Here is a 5,224-nt window from a genome sequence, read left to right on the forward strand (position 1 = left end):
TTCTTGCAGCGCCCTCTGGCGCTCAAGTGGGAGAAAGACTTAAGGAGGCGTTGACTGCGCTCCGCTGATGCAGGATTGAAAACTTTAGAAGAGACTTCACCGCGGAGTTGAATCATGTGGGTGTGGAAGGCCGGGTGTGAGCATAGAACTGGGAGTGGTCCATCTGGCAGTTGGGAGCTATAGGACACTTTTTGAGCTGTAGTATAGAAGAGCAAGCCTGGAGGCAGGAATACCAGATGGAAGGGCATTGTAAGAGCACTGGCAGAAATGACGGGGTGGAAGGATAATGGGAGGAAGCTTTTTAAGGGAGAGGTGGGAAGAAAAGTGCGCGCTGAAAGAGGAAGAACAGGTGTGACCATTTTGCCCGTCTAATGTTTATTGAACTTGCTTTGGGATTCTGAGGCAATTCGAAGAGCTTAACATCTCGTTGGAAAAACAAGACTCATGCGTAGGCCTCCCCGAAGGAACATGTTAAGAGTAACAAGGTGAGCAACTTGAGAGCCTCGGGCCCAAGGAGTACCTGTGTGAACCTTGTCTGGCAGGGACGTCACCAAATTCCACTACAATTGGTACATGCTGTGCTTGCTCAAACAGGAGGTGAGGCTATCAAGTGTGAGAGGTCTAATAACCCCTCGTGGCACAGCTGGTCTCTACACATCAGTGAGAGAACTGCCACATGTCAGAGTTGGAAGGGACTTTGGGGGTCCTTGACACTATCCCCTTCCTTACTCTCCCCGTTTTATGGAAGAGGAAACTGAGACCCAGAGAGAAGATCGGAGTTGCCCAAGGTCATGCAGCTAGTTTGGGTCAGAAATGGGACCAGTACCCAGATGCAGAGACTGTCTCTCAAATGCTGCTCTCAGATGCACCCAGGAGGGTGCAAGAGAGCGTGTCAAACAAAGTCTGTGTTGACAGAAGCAAGCACTTCCTCATTCTAGGAGTGATAAGGAAACACAATAGCTCGTGCTATTTTATCTTCTGTTTCTTCCTCTGCAAGATTATGTTGAAATATTGTCTCCAACAGTAAGCACAGACACTTAAAAAAATCTGTACACATCTTCTAGTGATCAGGGTGAGTAATGGTCTTTGATGTTACAGAACTCATCTTGGGAGAGATAAAATAGGACATTGTGACCTTCATTTCTCCTTAGCCTCAACCAAAACTTAAATCTGCAGGGCAGATGAGAGGTGTTACAGCAGAGTGGAAAAACTGGAAGTTGGGAAACCTAGGTTTTTTGCATTGGACACCACCTTGTTGGGTCTCCTTGGGCAAGTCTTGTCCACTGTCTGGGTCCATTTCCTCATCTAAACAATGAGGGCAGTCCTCAGTGATATCCAGGGTCCCCTTTACCTCTTGCTCTCTCCCTCCATAAACTCTAGTTCATTACTTACAGCAGAAATAGAGTGTGATTGTGAAAGGAGAGGGGTATGAAGTGCAGAAGTGCAGAAGTGCATTTAATTCAACAATTTCTAAACTATATTTGCTAAACAAATATTTACTGAGTATCAATTTATGCCAGACATTTGGGCATTTCCTTTGCTGGGATGAGAAAGGGCCCCACCAATGAATAAAGAAAGGTGTGTTCCAGCTTTAAGGAGCTCCAAATCCACCTTTAAAAAAGCATGCCATTTCTTTGCCTTACAGAAAGATAGGTATTGGGGTTACAATAAAATTGAATTTACCAAAATTCAATTGAAATCTTTTCAGAAGCAGTTCAGTTCCACAGATATTGACCATCCCCCTTAAGACTCTATGTTGGGTCTTCACAGAACACTGGGAACTAAGAGATGAACATGGAGCTCATCTCGTAGGGGCAGATACGCCAGTGACTCCCACTTAACACAGTCCACGATATGGGCTGTATTAGAGGGTTGGACTTTGTCCTCGGGGGCTGTACTGGGTTGAAGAGTGTCTTCCCAAACTTTATGTCCACTCGGAACCTGTGCATGTTGCCTTCTTTGGAAGTAGAATCTTTGGAGATGTAATTTGTCAAATTAAGATGAGATCATACTGGGTTAGGGTGTGCTTTTAATCCAATGCTAGTGTCCTTAAAAAAAGTCACCAAGATTAAAGACCTAAATGTAAGACTAGAAACCATTAAATTCCTAGAAGAAAACATAGGCAGAACACTTTCTGACATAAATCATACTAACATTTTTCTTGGAGCTGTCTCCTAAGGCAAAGGAAACAAAAGCAAAAATAAACAAATGAGACCTAAGTAAATTTAAAAGCTTTTGCACAGCAAAGAAAACCATCAACAAAATGAAAAGACAACATATTCAAAGAGAGAAGATATTTGCAAAGGGTGTGACTGATAAGGTATTAAAATCCAAAATATATAAACAGCTCATACAACTCAGTATCAAAAAAAAAAAAAAAAAAAACAATCAGATTAAAAAATGGTCAGAAGACCTGAGTAAACATGTTTCCAAGGAAGACATAAAGATGGCCTACAAGCACATGAAAAGATGCTCCATCCACATCACTAATTATCAGAGAATTGCAAATCAAAACGACAATGAGATGTCACTTCACACCAGTCACAAATAACAAATGTCATCAAGGATGTAGAAAAAAGGGAACCCTCATACACTGTTGATGGGGATGTAAATTGGTGCAGCCACTGGGGAAAACAGTATGGAGCTTCCTCAAAAACCTAAAAATACACCTATCATATGATCCAGCGATTCTACTCCTGGGTATATATCTGAAGAAAATGAAAACACTAATTCAAAAAGATACATGAACCCCAATGTCATAGCAACATTATTGACAATAGTCAAGATATGGAAGCAACCTAAGTGCCCATCAACAGATAAGTAGATAAAGAAGATGTGAGATATATATATATATATATATATATATATATATATATATATATATATATATATATATATATATATATATAATGGAATACTACTCAGCTATAGAAAAATAAATTCCTGCCTGTGCAACAACATGGATGGACCTGGAGAGTATTATGCTTAGTGAAATAAGTCAGACACAGAAACACAAATAATGTATGTTATCACTTATATGTAGAATCTAAAAACAATAAAACAAATGAATGAATATAACAAAACAGAAACAGACTCACAGATTTAGAGAACAAACTAGTGGTTACCAGTGGAGAGAGAGAAGGAGGGAGAGGGAAGGGGGAAGGAGCAAGTTAGAGGTAGGAGTTAAGATGTGCAAACTACTATGTACAAAATAAATAAGCTACAAGGATATATTATGCAGCACAAGGAATATAGCCAATTTTTTGAGGTTATAATTTTATTTTATTTATTTTTAAATTGCAGTATAGTTGACTTACAATGTTTCAGGTAGACAGCAGAGTGATTCAGTTATACATATACATATACATATACGTATGTATTCTTTTTCAGATTCTTTTTCATTATAGGTTATTACAAGATATTGAATATAGTTCCCTGTGCTATACAGTAGGTCCTTGTTTATCTATTTTATATATAGTAGAGTGTATTTGTTAACCCCAAATTCCAAATTTATCCCTCCCCTCTTTATCCTTTTGTAATTGTAACTTTGTTTTCTATGTCTGTGAGTCCATTTCTGTGTTGTAAGTTCAACTGTATCATTTTTTTTAGATTCCACATGTAAGTGATATCATATGATATTTGTCTTTGTCTGACTTACTTCACTTAGTATAATAATCTTTAGGTCCATCTATGTTGATGCACATGACATTATTTCATTCTTTTTATGGCTGAGTAGTATTCCATTGGATATTATACACCACATCTTTATTCATTCATCTGTTTTGGGGCAGTTATGTTGCTTCCACGTCTTGGCTATTGTAAATAGTGCTGCTATGAACATTGAGGTACATGTGTATTTTCAGTTATAGTTAGAGTTTTCTCCAGATATATGCCCAGGAGTGGGACTGCTGGATCATATGGTAACTCTACTTTTAGCTTTTTAAGGGACCTCCATACTGTCTTTCATAGTGGCTGCACCAATTTACATTCTCACTAACAGTGCAGGAGGGTTCCCTTTCGCCACACCCTCTCCAGCATTTATTATAGGTAGCCAATATTTTATAATAACTTTAAATGGAGTATAATCTAGAAAAATGTTCAATCACTGTGTTTTACACCTAAAACTAATAGAACATTGTAAATCAGCTATACCTCAATAATAATATAATAATAATAATAATAATAATAATAATAATAATAATAATAATAATAATAATAATAATAATAATAAAAAGGTACCAAGAGATAAAGGATGGGGAAAGGCCATGTGAAGATGGAGGAAGAGATAGGAGCTATGTTGCCACAAACCAAGGAACACCAGGAGCTGCCAGAAGTTGGAAAAGGCAAGAAAGGATCCTCTCCTTGAAATTTTGGAGGGAGCATGGCCCTGCGGACACCTTGATTTTGGACTTCTAGTCCACAGAAGTGTGAGAGAATAAATTTCTGTTGTCTTAAGCCACTCAGTTTGTGGGAAATTGTTGCAGGAAATTAATACAGAGCATAAAATAAAGTATGTTGGGAAATAGTGATGAGTTAGGGTGGCAGCAGTCTGATGTTACAATCATCTAATATTATTATTAGACTTATTAAGTCTTGTTTATACTTTATATTTATACATATTTATCACTATTAGACTTTAATTGTTCAACTCATTATTATTTATAGATTTATTATTACTATCCTAATCAAGCAGAATTTGACTAAACTAGCAGTGAAGAGGGCAGGCTTTGGAGTCAAACAGAACTGGGTTGAAAACCCCAGCTTTGGGTACATAGTAGCAGTGTGACTTCAAGCAAGTGATTTTGCCTCTTAGAGGTTTCCTCATCTATAAAGTGAGGATACCAAAACACTCTTCATCAGGTTATTGTGAAGATTAAGTGAAACATTTCATTTAAAAACATTTAGCCCAGTGCCTGGCACATAGTAAAAACCAGCCAACTTTAGTGACCAGAGCACATAGTAGGCCTACTCTTCCTAAAGTTGCCTCATTTAATCCCTATCCCATGATCCAGATGATTTTCTTCATTGTAACACCAGTAATTATCTTCTTTATTTATTGGTGCTCTTCCCAGCAGAATGTAGAATATAAACCCCATTAGACAGGGGCAGACTCTCACTTGTGGCTGGACGTCTGGGACCCAGCATAGAGCCTGGCACTTACTTATGAGATGGGTGGATGAGTGAATGAATAGTGGACACCTGTAAGTATTAAATGAAGACAAGA

The sequence above is a fragment of the Camelus ferus genome, chromosome 13 (genome assembly GCF_009834535.1).
Source record: "Camelus ferus isolate YT-003-E chromosome 13, BCGSAC_Cfer_1.0, whole genome shotgun sequence".
Taxonomy (NCBI): Eukaryota; Metazoa; Chordata; class Mammalia; order Artiodactyla; family Camelidae; genus Camelus; species Camelus ferus.